The sequence below is a fragment of the Temnothorax curvispinosus genome, unplaced genomic scaffold (genome assembly GCF_003070985.1).
Source record: "Temnothorax curvispinosus isolate PA1 unplaced genomic scaffold, ASM307098v1 QBEX01017734.1, whole genome shotgun sequence".
Taxonomy (NCBI): Eukaryota; Metazoa; Arthropoda; class Insecta; order Hymenoptera; family Formicidae; genus Temnothorax; species Temnothorax curvispinosus.
In genome coordinates this window covers 124,156-140,792 of record NW_020227514.1, presented here as the reverse complement: position 1 = coordinate 140,792, position 16,637 = coordinate 124,156, and the positions used below count along the sequence as shown (strand labels likewise).

The 16,637-nt window shown below is 34.5% G+C and overlaps 1 protein-coding gene and 1 long non-coding RNA gene across 3 annotated transcripts in view; both read left to right on the top strand.

Annotated features, from left to right (window-relative positions):
• Positions 1 to 16,637, top strand: part of LOC112467654 (cordon-bleu protein-like 1) — a 160,362-nt gene that overhangs the window by 20,025 nt on the left and 123,700 nt on the right. Inside the window, exon 1 of one of the 2 annotated variants that reach the window (XM_025036358.1) lies at positions 10,760 to 11,320. The exons of the other annotated variant lie outside the window; for it this stretch is intronic. The gene's annotated coding sequence lies outside the window, so the exon portion shown is untranslated. Of the gene's footprint in view, positions 1 to 10,759; positions 11,321 to 16,637 lie in introns of those variants that run through there. 2 annotated transcript variants of the gene reach the window in all.
• LOC112467657 lies at positions 3,261 to 6,476 on the top strand. The gene is made up of 3 exons (XR_003042293.1): positions 3,261 to 5,372; positions 5,643 to 6,087; positions 6,211 to 6,476. It is a non-coding gene; the product is annotated as an uncharacterized LOC112467657 (long non-coding RNA).

Here is a 16,637-nt window from a genome sequence, read left to right as displayed (position 1 = left end):
TTGGAGTACTCCAAATCATTCTGTCATAACTGAACACAGATTAGAATGGAATCATGATTTCGATTGGAATAGCGTTGAAATCTTAGATAATGAATCCTATGGTTATAAACGTTTGATTTCGGAGATGATATGCATAAAAAGGCAGGCGAACGGTTTGAATTTACAGACCGATGCGGAGAGTTTACCGGACGCGTATTTAAATGTAATCGAGAGACTGTCTAAAATTTAGAATAACTTTATGCGAGAGTTTATCCCCTCCTCTGGTTTATACACCAGTCTCTATTATATTAACCTTCCCACCTATGCCTCACTCATTCGCGATGTTTCGAACCGTGAAGTTTGTTGTTACAATGCGATATTCCGGTCTGCAATTGCTCTGTAAGTAAATCTATTAGTCATCGGATTTTAACATAAATAATTTACGCCTCTACCACATTGCGACTCCGTTTGATGGTACAGGTAGGGCTTTCGAATCTTTCTTACCCACCTGGTCTTTCAACCTGGCGAGATTATTTCTAAGATGCGAGGGATGCGGAGCGAGCGTTTACCGGCGTATCTGGAATTTCGACAACGGTACATCCATAGGATTTCAATCCTTGTTTTTTTTTAATTTTGACTGCGTCTTTTATGCTTTGTTCGTCTATTGACTACGCCTTATACTCGACTTCTTTTTATTATCTTTGTTAATCTTCGTATATGTAACTTTTAACGCTGAAGAGGACACGAATAATGTGTCGAAACGTACGTTAATATATATATATTTATTTTTACAAATTGTTTGCGCTTTGATTACCGCGCTTGGCTCTAATTGCCTCTCCTATTCACATTGCAAATATTTCAGAGTTGTAGCACTCGGTAAAACAAATAATTTTGATAATAATTTGTAACAAGCCCCGGATTGCTTATACAATGATAGTGCTAAAATTTTTTCTTCCAACGTAAATCTCCTTCTCTATATACACAAATAATAACAAAATAGATTTAGTTTTTACAATTTTTCTAATATAAAATTTTTGCAATGATAATTGTATCTGCTCAAAAAACTGTACAAAATTAAAAAACCTGCGCGAACTATGTCTTTTACAAATAACAAAGATTTACAAATTTATACAATTGCATGATTATAATTCAAAAAATATATTGTTCAAATATTGTGAACTTCGTTCTGGGCAGGTTGATTTTAATATAGATTTTAATTCATTAAATATTTTGAAATCTACTTTTGGAGCATACTTTGTGTTTTGTAATTGCATATCAAAGAACAATCTTTGTGTTGGAGTTAAACTATTAAACTTTTTGTAAAATTGTGTATTTGAAAACTTCTTTGCATCTTTCAGGCGTGTTTTATAATCTATTATTTGTATTTTCATTCGGTTTTTTTTCTTCGCTAATGTTACAGTTTTCTTATATATTTTTTGTGCTCTTGGTGTTAAATGGCATTGTCTTGTAACAGAACCAAGTATATTTCTTGAGGTACTTGGTGTACTGGGAGTACTGGGACAATTAACTTCTTTATCTGCAATATTATTTTAATCGTTTTGTAACGCACTTGTTTCTGCACATATAAAATTACTTGTAAAAGTTTCATTACACTCATGACTGGTTTGAGATTGTAAATGTAACTCAATGTCAGTTGTATTTGCTTCAGATTCTAAATGCAGCTCAGTTGTACTTGTAGAAGTTTCATTACACTCATGACTGGTTTGAGATTGTAAATGTAACTCATTGTCACTTGCATTTGCTTCAAATTCTAAATGTATCTCAGTTATACTTGTTTCAGATCGTGAATGTTGCTCAGTAGTATTTATATCATTTACCTCTGTATTAACTATCTGTGCATTACATATATTTAAACTAGGTACTGCATTATGTTTCAGTATTCGACGATTGACAGAGTAAATATAATCTTCAGGCAAAAAATGCAAGTGGCATACTCTATATTTTCTTAAATCATCTGATGAAGCATTGTAAATAATACTATTGTTTACAATTTCTTTCCACTTTTGTGATAATGTAAGATTTTTTGGAAAAAAGTGGCCAGGAGCCTTTGAGTTCGATTTACAGCCTGGTACAATGCAAAGCTACTCTACTTTTACCATGATTAAAGTTGAAAACTGCAAAAGTATAAGAAACTTAAAAATATGTCTTTATTATCTCATCTTATTAGGCATACACGCGAACATAATTAGCAAAAATTCTGTTCACAAACTTTTATGCAAAACAACATTAAAATACCAGATCAATATATATAGAAGCATACAACTAAATAAAGCAATCATAATCTTTTATTATCGATTGCTGCGATATTTATATTTTTATATTGTTCATATACAACTTACCTTATCAGATAATATTCTTCACACGCTCCACACACGATTTAGTTTATTTCCTTTCGATCGCTTTTCTCTATAATTAATAAGCTCACTTTTTACAGTAGATACCACGTGTACGTATGTACACGGTTTAGCCGTTAAAATGATGTAAACGCCACCTGAGACAATATACCAGAATGAACTAATGCGGCCTGAATTTTCATATGGGAGTTGACCGTGCACGCATATGGGTACCATAAGCAGCGTTTACAATGTTAATAGCGAATTCGCACAATATACAGGTTCCGAGATATTTGATTTGACGGATTTACCCCGTAGACGTTTTAGCCCCGGTCTCTCCTACTTTTCAAAAAAAAATATCAAAAAAATTTTTAATGGACAATATGACAGTTTTTTTAGAATTTAAATAAAAAATATTTTGTCTAAATTTCTGAAAACGTCCATGCTCAGATTTAGGTGAAACTTTGTAAATAGATTCTTTTTAGATAAAAAACACATATACCAAAAGGATTTTTTGCGATTTTTTGCTAAACTCCAAAGTTTAGCAATTTTTTTAACATTTTTAACTTGCTGCCTCCGCGTATACATTTTCCACGCGAAACAAACCAAAACAGCTCTCAAGTATTATAATGTAAACAACCATAAAGTCATACCCGTTAAAGTCATAACATAAACATCATTGGCGAAACTTCAGAAAATCAGAAACGTTATAAACTACGATGCATAGTTTTCACGATATCAATTTATATAATTTATCACATAGTATAAAGTATACACAGAATTAGCAGTGAGAAAAAGAGAGAGAGAGAGAGAGAGAGAGAGAGAGAGAGAGAGAGAGAGAGAAAAAGAGAGAGAGAGAGAGAGAGAGAGAGAGAGAGAGAGAGAGAGAGAGAGAGAGAGAGAGAAACAGTACACACGTAAGCGAGGGAGGGGCTACCGCACCTCTCCCGAAAGCAGGGGGCGGTGGGGGTTAACCTCGGTTTGCGCGTGAAAAGTGTATGCGTGAACTTTTCATGCGTGGAAAGTTAATATGAATTTTTAAATAATACTTCAATTGTGTGTGTATAAACAGTACACACGTAAGCGGAGGAGGGGCTACCGCACTACAATTTGGAGACAACTTAGACATCTTGGATTTTTTAAAGCGAAGAACGCTGATAAGAATCTCATCTTCACCTCAGACGAACTTAATGAATTCTTTTCCAGTGTTACGGCAGACGCAGATAGACAGCACTTTTAGCACCCTGTTTACTTTGGCAACGAAATCTACGAAGACTCAAAATTCTACTGGAGTAACATCGAACAGTGAGAGGTGACTAAAGCTCTGCAACGAATTAAATCGGATGCGGTAGGAGTTGATGGCTTATCTTGTAAACTCATCATCCGGGTTCTGTCAAGAATTCTTCCTGTTTTGACTCACATTTGTAATTTTAGCTTGACCTACGGTGTTTACCCCGGTATCTGGAAAACTGCTATTATCTACCCTATTCCTAAGGTCAAATGCCCATCTGAAATGCGGGATTACAGGCCAATCTCGATCTTGTGCGCGGTCTCTAAAGCGTTAGAACGTATCGCGGCAGAGCAAATCACACGTTATCTGGAAAATACTGACAGTTTGGATCCGTATCAATCTGCCTACAGAAGGGGACATTCAACTCAGACTGCACTTATTCGCGTTCTCGATGACGTTAGACAGGCCGCTGACAAAAGGATGATGACTATCGCTGTCTTTTTTGACTTCACTAAAGCCTTTGATTACGTCAATCATTACATCTTGAGACCTTGGCTTCTTCTTAAGATGGTTGTGCTCCTACCTTGACAACAGAAAACAGACCGTGCGCGATCCTGTTACGAGGGAAATCTCGTCAGAGCGTCCAACTTTCTCCGGGGTGCCACAGGGCTCTGTTTTGGGACCTCTCTTATTCGTCCTTTACCTGTTAAACTTCAGCACTGTCCTCAAGTACTGTAAATACCATTTCTACGCGGATGATCTAGTAATTTATCTACACACGGAACTTAAGCTCAACTTAAGCAGTTCAGACCATTCTTAGAATCAACGAAGACATCACCAGAATCACTCATTGGGCTACTACAAACAAGCTATCACTGAATCCAAATAAGACAAAGGCCATGGTCATGGGTACCTCCAGATTTATTAGTGGATTAACCTGGGATGAACTGCCTAGGATTCTATTAACGACTCAGTCATTTCTTTCTGCGACTCGGTACAGTACCTAGGCGTCTTTCGAATACACTCTTTTGGGACACACAAGTCACAAAAACGTCAACCAAAGCTTTTGCAACGTTACACCAGCTAAAGCTGTGCAAACATCTGTTACCGCTTTCTCTGAGATCACGGCTAATTACCACCTTGATACTACCAATGTTTGACTATTGTTGCACCGCACTCATAGACATCACCGGGAGCAGAACTTTCGCTTACGGAGGTCCCTGAACGCTTGTGTTCGGTTCATCTTTCAAATAAAACGGGATGAGCATATCACCCCCTTCTATGTAAAGCTTTGATGGCTCAAAATCAAATCTAGGCGCATCTACTTCGTCGGCTGCCTCACATACTCATCCCTGCATCCCAAAATCTCCGATGCTCCTCTAACATTCGAGCGTAGATGTGATAAAGCAACACGTGAAACAAGGGTTTCGGCCGATGCTCTTATTCTACCACAATGTCGTACAGAATTTTATAGACGCTCTTTCATATGCACTGCTGCTGAGTTCTGGAATCGCATCCCAAACGAAATATGTCATGCACCCACTCTTGGCACTTTTAAGCGAAAACTTTATGACTATCTGCTCTGTAACAATGACTGACATCTTATTACGTTGTATAACTATTGTATGCAATTGTTTCTTTTTCGTATTTTATGATAAGGTAAATGTCCCCATGGCCGACCATGTTCCCTCTACCGACTTTTTTGACGTGAAACGTTGTTTACGAGGCTGCTGATTCAACAACACGTTCATTAGTGCAGTGGAAAAATTCAGGAATTCGTGCAGTACAAAATAATTATAACGTGCAGAGTAAGTACAATAGTTAAATATATTTTTTTTCGCATTTCTTGCCGCACGTCACCATCCACGCGTATTCTTAAGAGTGAGGTTAGGAATTGTCGGTCGCCTAAATAGTCCGTATTTCGTTCAAAATCCTTTTGTAAGGAATAATCCGAGCGCTAAATGGTTTGTTACAATTTGATTGCCATATTCGAAAAAAAAAATTAGTCAAAAACTGTCATTTTTTTTATTTATTCGATGGTCGAGGTCAGACACAGCAAAACGCCTGCATGTCCTCAGTACCATACACGTAAACGTCAGTATCATCGAAGCTGCGGAAGCCGACGGCTGCGGTGAGGTTATCCGCTTAGAGGCAGTACTATGTGGGATCTCGGTAGTCGCGGCGCCGTGGTGTTGAGTGTGACGTGTGGGTGCGTGCTGATATACAACGCCTGCTCGTCAACGACAGTCTGCTGTCGCCGCACGCGTATCACGTTCTCGGTTACCTGCGGGAGGCGATTCACGAGCTCGGCGCGGCCCTCCGTGTCGTCCACGTCCACGGTACCGGTTACGTGCGTAAGCTCTGGCACAGTGCGAGCCGTTGTTACCGCGAGCGTTTCCCTTCGTTCAGGATGGACAGGCGACGCGCGAGCAATTATCAGCTCAGCAGCGACTCGTACGCTGCCAAGCGCGGAGAGTCGCCGTCGTTACCGTCATCGCCATCGTCGTCGTCGTCGTCGTCCAGGTTTGGCTTGATAAAAATACCTTTTCATGACTTATGTGTATTTATCATGTTTATCATTGATTTATGTTTATTTTTATGTTTACTTTTCGGTTGAAACCTCCGCCTCGCATGCTCTGAAAAAAGGTAATCGGTAATGGGGACATGCCCGGTCAAAATTGGACACAGCTGGTCGGTAGAGAGGGCACGCACTAGTGCGCCTTTATTCTTCTCTATCTAGAAAAATACTTGACGGAATGGATTGAGCCTACGATTTTTGGAAAGTGCATGGATGAAGCTATCCACCAGTATGAAACTCTTTATCGAATTTATTTTTGTCACGCTTGACAACGCCATTCTTTTGTTGGGTCGGCCTTATAGGTGTCGGCCATAGGGACATTTACCTTATCTCTAACAAATTGTATGCACCGCTATTTTTTCTGTATCAGTTCTATCACACTCGAGGGGACATTGTCCCAGAGCGTTTAATAAATAACGATTTCTCTCTCTCTCTCTCTCTCTCTCTCTCTCTCTCTCTCTCTGTGTGTGTGCGTGTGCGTGTGCGTGTGCGTGCGCGTGTGCGTGTGCGTGCGCGTGTGCGTAAGCGCGCGCGTGTGCGTGCGCGTGTGCGTGTGCGTGAGCGCGCGCGTGTGCGTGCGCGTGTGCGTGCGCGTGCGCGTGCGCAAGTTGTATAACAGTACAAAGAGTACACTTATAATTAGGGATGTATGTACATACAGAATATCTAAGAATTAATACCGAATGTTTTCGCGAAGCTGTCATATCTACTTTTCATCAATAATATTAGTAACTAAAAGAAAAAATATGACGGTTGTTTTAAAGTCTAGAAAATTTTGATAAGTTGCTGATCAAAAAGATATACACAAAGCTTGCAATGCTTAAATATAAGATAATGATACTGTAAAAGACTCAGGGGCCTATTCTGTAAACGTTAAAAGTATCATTATGTGCTTTGCGCAGATATAATATATCATAGGAAAGAGGCGCAAAGCATATGTATAATGATATCGTTAATGTTTACGTTAATATCGTCATGGCAGTGAATGTGTTAAATATATATAAAATTATTCAATTAATATTTATTTTATAATTGATATATTATCATAAAATGGATTATAAGCAATTGCTTTGTTATAAGCAATTTTAATAGTAAAATTCTCTCCCTCTTTCTTTCTCTCTCCCTCTATCTCTCTCTCCCTCTCTCTCTCTCTCTTTCTGTTTTATCAAATATATCGCGATATCTAATATTGCGTCATAAATTCATGAAAGACGATTATCATTGTTTCTATATGTATGACATAGCTAGGTTTCTCACAATCAGAAATATAATTATTGATTTTATTGATTTTGGTGTGTATATGGAATATTTCAAAGTAAAATACTCTTTTGTATTCGCTTTTTATCAAAAAGTTCTAAATAATCTAAAGCAATATTGTGATGTCAAAATGAGTAAATAAAACCACATTTAAATAAAAATATTACTGTTTTGGATATAAAGTACACTTGCTAATGTTTTTACATTTATTATTCAAGTTTTAACTTTTACTTTGATAGATAATCAAAACAGGTAATATTTCAAAATGCGGCGTAACTGATTTAATAATTATCTTTTAAGAAGAAGAAAACACTGCCTATTGTCGAATTATGGGGAAAGTAAAAATATTATATCTCTTTCTTATTTATTTAAAAAAACCCTGAATGTCTAATAAAACTGTCGAAAGTATGGAACAATTTTTTAAGTAAAGTCTCTTTCTATATTGCAATCAATTTGATTCGTGTTGTAGCGTGTTGAAAGTCATGAATGTTTTATTTGTCAAACGCAAATACTGTCGCTAATCTCGCGAGATGTCCTATAGAAATTTATTAGGCTCAGCAGAACGAATATTCGAGAAGTGCATTTAAAATTTGATAACGCGACTCTATTATAATACTTACTTTATTTCCTCTTGATCTCGTACGAATTTTTATAACTTTTAAACTGATTGTACATACAACCCAGGTAGCAGAATAACGTCTAAAGATGTTTTAATGACGTCTAATTGACGTCTAGAGAGTCATTTGACGTCACTCTGCTACCTGGAAAATTTCAACTTTCTCAGACTGGCGATTCTTGATATTCGTTACTCTCGGCTATATAACATCCGACGAATGGCGAAATCGATCAGAGTAATCTATCGAAGAATTCGTGACTTAGCTACTCTCGCGCACTTATAATTTGCGTAAATCAGGTTATCATGATTTTGCAAAATGTAATAACCATTTTACCGCTTTCACGTATAGAGCGACATACTGCGCTCAGTGATAAATTTGTTTTTTATGTAACTATAAAGAAAACTTTAACATTGCGATATGCGATCTTGTTTAGAAGCATAGAAAAAATAAATTTATATTAACACGTTGTTAATTGAAAATTGTTAATTAAGTTGTTAATTAAAAATATTAGATGTATTTTTGTTATAATGCACATTGCACATGCTGTTGGTGATTATATTATGGCTATTATATTATACAATAATCAATACATTTATCGGTAAAATTTCTAAACAATTAGTAACTTTATTAATGAGTGTGAATTTGAGAATTTAACTGCTGTTTTATTCCATATGAATGAGTTCATATAATGTATCGATAAAATAGAACGTATTTATAAACGGCGTCACTATAAGATAACACGCAATGACAAAGATATTCTTTGACGAATAAAATGTCAATATATGTATATGTATATCAACACACACGCGCACGCATGCACATACGCACACATACAAACAGATAATCTTGAAAAATGTGGTTTTTTAATCGCTGCTGATATTGTATGGTATTAAAAGTATTATAGATTAGATATTTCATAAATCACATTATCTTTTTAAGAAAAATCAGTATATTATTAGCCTTTTAAGGAATAAAAGTAAATTTTAAGCTGTGTAATATAATTCATTTGTTTTCATATTGAAGTAGTGACATGTTTCGGCTCTCAAAATAAGAATATTTCTTTGGAAGTAAAGTAAAAATTTAAAATACATAATTTATTTACATAATAATTTTATTATTTTATGATATTTTACGAATAAATACTTTTGAAAACTAATAGCCGACTTGTCATCGAGATATTTTGTCCGAAAAATCTTTTTTATGAGTTTATATCAATCTTAATATAATTTCTAAGTAATTTATTACAAATTCTTTAAATATAGGATATTCGTTATTGAGAGTTACAATTGAGAAAAGATAATACTATATAATACATGTAAAAAATTAGTATATGAAACATCTTAATTATATAAAAATATTGGTATGCTGTATATGTCACGAGAAAGAAGAATCTAAAATTATATACATATTGTACGTATATAGTACGTTAAATATAAGATAAATATAGTATATAAGATCGATCGCCATTTTTTTACATGTTTTAATTTATTGAGTCAATTTCTGTCTAATCTCTGCAAAAAATTGAATTTTTATTAATTTTTCGTGCATTAAGGGTAACGTTAAATAACTTTAGAACAATACATTATTTATACATTATATACAAGGCGTTGTAAAACGCCTATAATAAATAATATCTAAAAAAAACCTAAATTAATAATATAAATAAAAAAAACCTAAATTTAATAATATCTGTAGTTGTAACTCCTTAATCGCATGCTCGTTTACATGAAGAGATGTTATTTTATCCTTATTCAAAGAAATCTTGAAATCTTGATCTTGTCAAAGAAATAATTTTATAATTTTATCTTAAGTTGGCAATGCAATTGTAAAAACTCGCTTAGTGTTTACACATTTTTTAAAAACCGGATTTATAAGTTTTTATCTCCTCGTCAACGGGTGTAGAGTAATAACAACTAGTGTTATAAAATTGAATTTAACTAACATTTATTACGATATCTTATGTCGGTAGTTATAACTGCAGATATTACTAAACCCAATTAGTAACGTGTAAACTTAGTCGTATGCCCCCTAAACTGATTCGTTTTCAAAATACAGGCTTTCAAGTTGTGAAAAAAATATTAAAATTTCGAAAATCTGGAAAACGTTTAACGATATTTTATTCAAATTTAGTATGCGTATACATACGGTATTAAGAACCATCTTTCAGTATCGATAAAACTTTTTCAGATCCATCATCAGGAACGTGTGTAAATATATTAAGTTTTTTTAATGAGAAAATGGTACGCCACTGTTCTATTCCAAGTTTAACAATTTTTTAAAATTCCTGAATTAAAACTCTACAAAAACTGCCTCCAGTGTTTTTTAAAACAATGCGTCGCTTTTGAAATTAGGTAAAAAATTGAAATTAAAAATTGTAAATACAATCATGTGTATCAATACTAGTCAATATCGGTACTGGACTACTGAAAAATGGTTCTTAATACATGTACGCATACCAAATTTGATTAAAATATCTTTAAACGGTTTCTTTCGAAATTATTTTTTTTACAATTAATTTTGACACCCTGTATTTTAAAAACGAAGTAATTTAAAGCATATGTTTATAGGAGTTTTTTTTTCTAAAATAAGCCACAAAACATCTCCTTCAATTTTTTGTACTTACTTAGGAAACACTCTGTATATTTTTACTACGTAACGTATATGTACATACATCAAATCCGGCGACCAACTGAAATTGAGTCGAGCAGCTGATTTGTCGTCCATATGTTTTCCGTCGCTCACACCCGAGTGCGGCCGAACGGTAGCGAAGGTGACCGAAGACGCAATGAGAAGTTGGAGCGACTGATCGGCGATGGCGAGTAACGAGCGAGGCGAAAATTGCCGAAGTGTTCCGGCGCGAAAGCCGTTACCTGTCTGTTCTGTCTGTCGGTGTCGGTCAGTCGCGAAACGACAGTTCGCGCAGTTAGTCGTGGTTTTTAGTGAATTTGTTGATTTATCGCGCAGGAACGCAATAACTACACCGCATTTCTCGTTTTTGCGATAATCCGCGTGATCCGCAATATCACAATCGCGGACCATCGTACGGCGCCGCGTGTTATCGTGTCGTGTAATCGTTGCGTAATCAACAGAGAGATAAAACGGTGAGGACTATTTAGCACGGTTGTTCCCGTGAGATTTTTCTGTATCGCCGGAAATGCGCGTGGCCATTTAAAAACTATTCGTTGCAATCGCGTTTATTACCGGAGCAACGAGTGATGTGAACTGTGGAATTTATGATGGTGATCAAGTCCAATATTTTGGAGTCATCTACTTGATATGACAGCAATACGATTTTGATTTTAAGGTAAGATTATATAGAATTTTGTTTAAGGGAACACACGTTTTAAAAATCTTGCTATCATCAAGGAGAATTCAATGCACTATACTGGAAACAATAATGGTGTACTGCATTGAATATTATACTATATAAAGAAATGTGATACTTCCTTGTAGTTACGAAGATAAATATTATTTTCTGATATAAAATCCATACATAGCTAATTTTTTGCAGTTGATTACGGCAAACATCGTTTCTATAATGTTACGTTGGATAAGAAAATTACGCAGGAATTATTGGGAATGTGATTACGTTTCGCATGAAATGTTTGAAACATCTCGAGACGTAAGCATGTATTTACGAAGGAGACATATTGTGATCCTATACGTAAAATAAACACTTTAGCATAGTTTATACTTTATTCAAACTAATTGCCGTGTCAATAATAGCAACAAATGAAACTTGCGAATTGTTTGAGCAGTATATTATAAAATTAACGTTATTCAAATTATTATATTTTTTTCGATTTTTTAATATTTTATTATTGATTTCTCATTAAAAGTAACGAGCAGTTTTATCCTTTGGTATATTCCGAAGATATTTAAAAATGATTGCATATCTATTATTTACATCTTTTGCAGGATGTATTATTAAAATTGTCATATTAAGATATTTGTCTCATAATCGTATATTGAAAAAAAATTATGTCTAATTAGTTTTACGCAATATTATTTTAGTAATAAATAATGCATTACTTTCGTAATAATATTTAAATAATATTTAAAATATAAATATAATTACTTTTATAATATAATATTATTGTATTACGAAAATAATTATGTACTTATTTTATATTTATTTTACACAATTTGTATAAATAATAGATTTAGGATAATGTGAAGAGATATGAAGAGTACAGAAGCATTCGAGCTAGATAAGAATTAATACAATTGTGTAAACTGATAGGAATTTTTAGATATCTACGTATCGCAGATCGACATCAGAAAACTTGTCCCAATTTATTCCATCATAAATAGTCTACAAAAGTGTTATCAATCATTTCGATTTGATCACCTTGGCAATTTTTGGATTAGAATTTGATCGATCATATAATACGTTAATGTTCATAGATTATAGTAGAGTCTAAAATTTGTTTATTACAATTATACTGCTTTCTTTCGCAAGTATATTACGAATATTTGTATTTAATATTACAATGCCGATTTGTATATATGTATAAACGATTATGTCGTACATTTTGTGATTATGTTTATGTATTGCGTCCGATGTTCCGATATTTACCTCGTCATTCGATGATTATACGGTTCGACCTTTCGAACGATCTTTTTTGCAGCAATTCTGTGAATTCTTAAATACATATACATATACACGTATCTATACAATATACATATATACACGCGCATTCTTTAATATACGCTACCTATCTTCAAACTTTGAGTAATGTTTTCATAAGGATTTTATTTACATTGATGACTTATAATAAATATTCACAATATTTTCCACTTTTAATGTTTTCTACGTTTTGCAGAGTGCAATAGTAAGCAACTTTATATCATTACATTTTATCGCAAGAACAATATTTAGAAACATATTTTGAAAAATATTGCAAATTTATGATACACCCAATTTATGATATACTAAGAGAAAAAAAATAGTTGCAGTTACTACAATTTCACTATAATTTATAGTTATTTTTGGTGCCAACTACATTTTTATAGTTATTTTAACAATGTGAATTATAGCTACATTATTGTCATAGCTTTAACATGCATTCATTCAACCATAACATGGTTTTATACACTAGACCTGTGATTTATGCACAGTAAGTCGCACTATAAATATGATGAAAATGATTATAATCGAAAAATCTATACATATAAGATTATTTTTATTAATATTATAGCAATAATATAACTATAAAAATAAGAACCTCAACCATAATTATTTTACTATGCAATTATAGTCGTAAATACCAAATACTTTTCTCTCAGTGTACGCTTTAATTTACAAATTTTTAAAATAATGAGAGAGTGAGAGTGAGAGAGAGAGAGAGAGAGAGAGAGAGAGAGAGAGGAGGGGAAGAGAAAGTAAAGGAACAGATAAGAAAAGATTAAAAATGATGCAAAGTAATTAAACATCACTATTTTTATAATATTATACATCATATTAAGATATTGACACACTATATTATTTGATAGTTAAGTTATCTGATAGAAATTGGGTGCGATCCACTTGGCGCTCCAAACGCTCTTGGAAACATTTTATCCTTGTTGTTTATCAAATGTTAAACAAGAACAAAATGATGCTCTGAAGCGTTTAAAGAGTCTACTGGATCGCACCCTATATCATTTGGTTGCATTCACGATTGACATGAAAAAGATTTCCGCGAACCTTTCTTGCGCCACAATACTCACAATCACTTATAGTGACGTCACGTGCCGATTTAAACAGCGTGATATCGCTTATCGGCGTTGTGTATCTTCATATTTAAACTACGATTTTACGACTGACAAACAAGCGCCTGTTTTCTCTCAACGAGAAGATCGCGTTACGTCCTTTTTACCATAATCTCATCGCGCGCCGTTAGGAAAACGGTTGTAATCAATTTTAATTGCACGTTCCCTCGGCTCCGACTTCCGTTGCGCGAACTCCGCAAGGATGCCGACATTATGCGTCTTTATTGCAAGATGATTAACAAACCAGTCTCTTATCGAGTACCGTATATAATCGTTATTTCGATCTTTGAAAATTATAATGATCTAATATCAATGTTTTTAAACTTGGCAAGATTACTTTTCTGTCTTTTGCTATACATATATTAGCAGGTGTGTTTTAAAATTGCCTTCTTAACTACAATTTTGCAATTGACTAGTACCTTTATAAAATTTGTTATACCTATACAATATCAGATTAAATATTTGATTTACTTGGAGTGAAAACTTAATCTGACTGGTTTGGTTTAATTAATAAAGAGGCAGTCTTTACTTTTTTTTTATGTATATAGACTTCCATAAACTTATTGAAAATATTTTAAAGATATATTCTTTGATAAGATTGAAATTAACATTAGGGGAGACCGGGGCTAACTCGACATTGGGGCAAACTTGACACTAGACTTTTTGCTAATTTAAATCTATTGTAGAAACTTGCCTTTCCTACTGTAAATGCGTCTTGATGTGCCAGTATTATCAACGGGATTTGATGACATTCTGAGTTATGGTGTAATTTTTAGCGCGACATAAGCGTTTTTGATGGTAAAAAGTAATTTTTCTGATCTCTCGAAAATTTCTACTCTTTTATCGAGCTTTACTCTTGCAAACCTATATGTAAATGATTTTCATAGAAAATTTGATGCTCTACATGAATCCGATAATCGTTTTTGGATATTTTCAAAATTTTCATGTTTTTGAAGTGACAAAAGTGAAAAACGACGTCCGGGGTAAAGTCAACACCATGCCGTTTCGTCGGCTTCCAGTAACAAAACGATGCTTGTCATGCACCCGTATGGCTCATGTATATATGACAAATGTATGCGCACGTCCGATCGCGAGTTTACCTGCATTAATTGTTTTTCAGACATGAGTTTAGATGAAGATAATTGAAAGTTCAACAATTTTTGTTCTCATTATTTCAAATGATGTTCTAGCTACTTTATTCCGAATTTTTGTACTTTTTAAATACACAATAAACAATGTATTTTTATTTTCAGACAGTAAAAAATAAGTTCCAGATCAAATTGTGTCGATCAGACAAAGTGTTGAGTTTGCCCCGGCGCGGCGGGGTGTCGAGTTTACTCCGGAATTTTTCAATTCAAAAATTTGTCTTTGCGTCATTTTTCCTTTCCTGACGGCAAAACAAAGCGACGTACAGCAAAACTTTCTGAATCAATTTTGTACCTGAAGGAACACTCTAAATATATACCATTGAATTTGCCTAAAAATTTTAATTAAATATTAAAAATTGCTTTTGAAAAAATAGTGTCGAGTTAGCCTCGGTCTCCCCTACCGTTTAAATTATTGTAATATAAGTCTCTATTTATTATCACCAATGTTCAGTTAATTAATTTTCTGTTAAAAAAAAAATATGTTTTAAACATATTTTTTTGCTACATCGAATTCCGTTCATATTGCTATAATTTGACTTTATGTAAGATCCAAACGTAATCTTGATCAATTTAATATGATTTAATAGTTTTTTTATCTCCCAATAGTTACTCTATGCATTCAAAATGTAGTCATATTATTATGTACGTTACGCTTTTCTTTGTGCGTTGCCGTAAGATTGGCTTGTATGTCACGTAACGCAAGATTCTCACGTAAGGCGTAAGACGCTACGATAATGTTTGTGTGCCCTTGGGTGCATTCGGGGAGACGCTATTAACGCTATAAACGCAAACGCTATGAACTTCGTTCGAAGAGCCAATGGCGCGACAGCGATAGCAAGCTCCCCGAACGCAGCTTAAGCGCCAATAGTATTTCGTGCCTCACCTCGAAAATAATAGCGAAAATAGCGCGAGTGATGACGTCACGCTGCCTTTACAGTGACGTCATCATCGACTATCACAGCGCCACAAAGCGTCTCCTCGAACAGTTTTGGACGATAATTGTGCTAATAGCGTGCTCCCCGAATGCACCCCTTAGGACCTAAGCAGAATGGCTGTCTTATAACCTTAAGGCAGTGTTTTATGCCTTAAGTCTTTGTCTTATGTAACGCACAATACTGCGTTAATGTTTCCTGTCTTGTGTAGTATACGTCGCGTATTTTTACGCACGTATACATCGCGTATTTATACGCATTGCCTTAAGGTTATAAGACAGCCATTCTGCTTAGGCCCTTACCAAGAAACGTCGTCGTCGTCGTCGCCGTACGTGCCGTTGCTTTTGCATCGATAGATGGCATTTGAGACTATTGAAAAGAGACAGCATATACGTACGTGTGCGTGTGCGCTCAGTGCAGATATATATTTGTGGACACGGTAGAAATATCCCATAGAGATATAAGAATAGAGTGCGCGAGCGAGCTGAAAAAGCGATATAGGAATAGAAAGAGAAAGCTGCGCAGAATAAAAAGAGAAAGCGCGCACTCTATTCTTATATCTCTATGAAATATCCCAAAATGGACAAATTTGTATATCCATATGCTATCCTTCTATGCCAACGCCATCTGCATGTAATTCCGATTCTGATCTCTTTCTGTTTCCATGGTCGGGCTGGCCAGGATTTCATGTCGATCACGTCGAAAATTATACGTTATTTATATCAAATCATTTTTTTTCTTTTACATCTAAAAATCATATTGTGTGCCATTGGCTTTATATCATTAT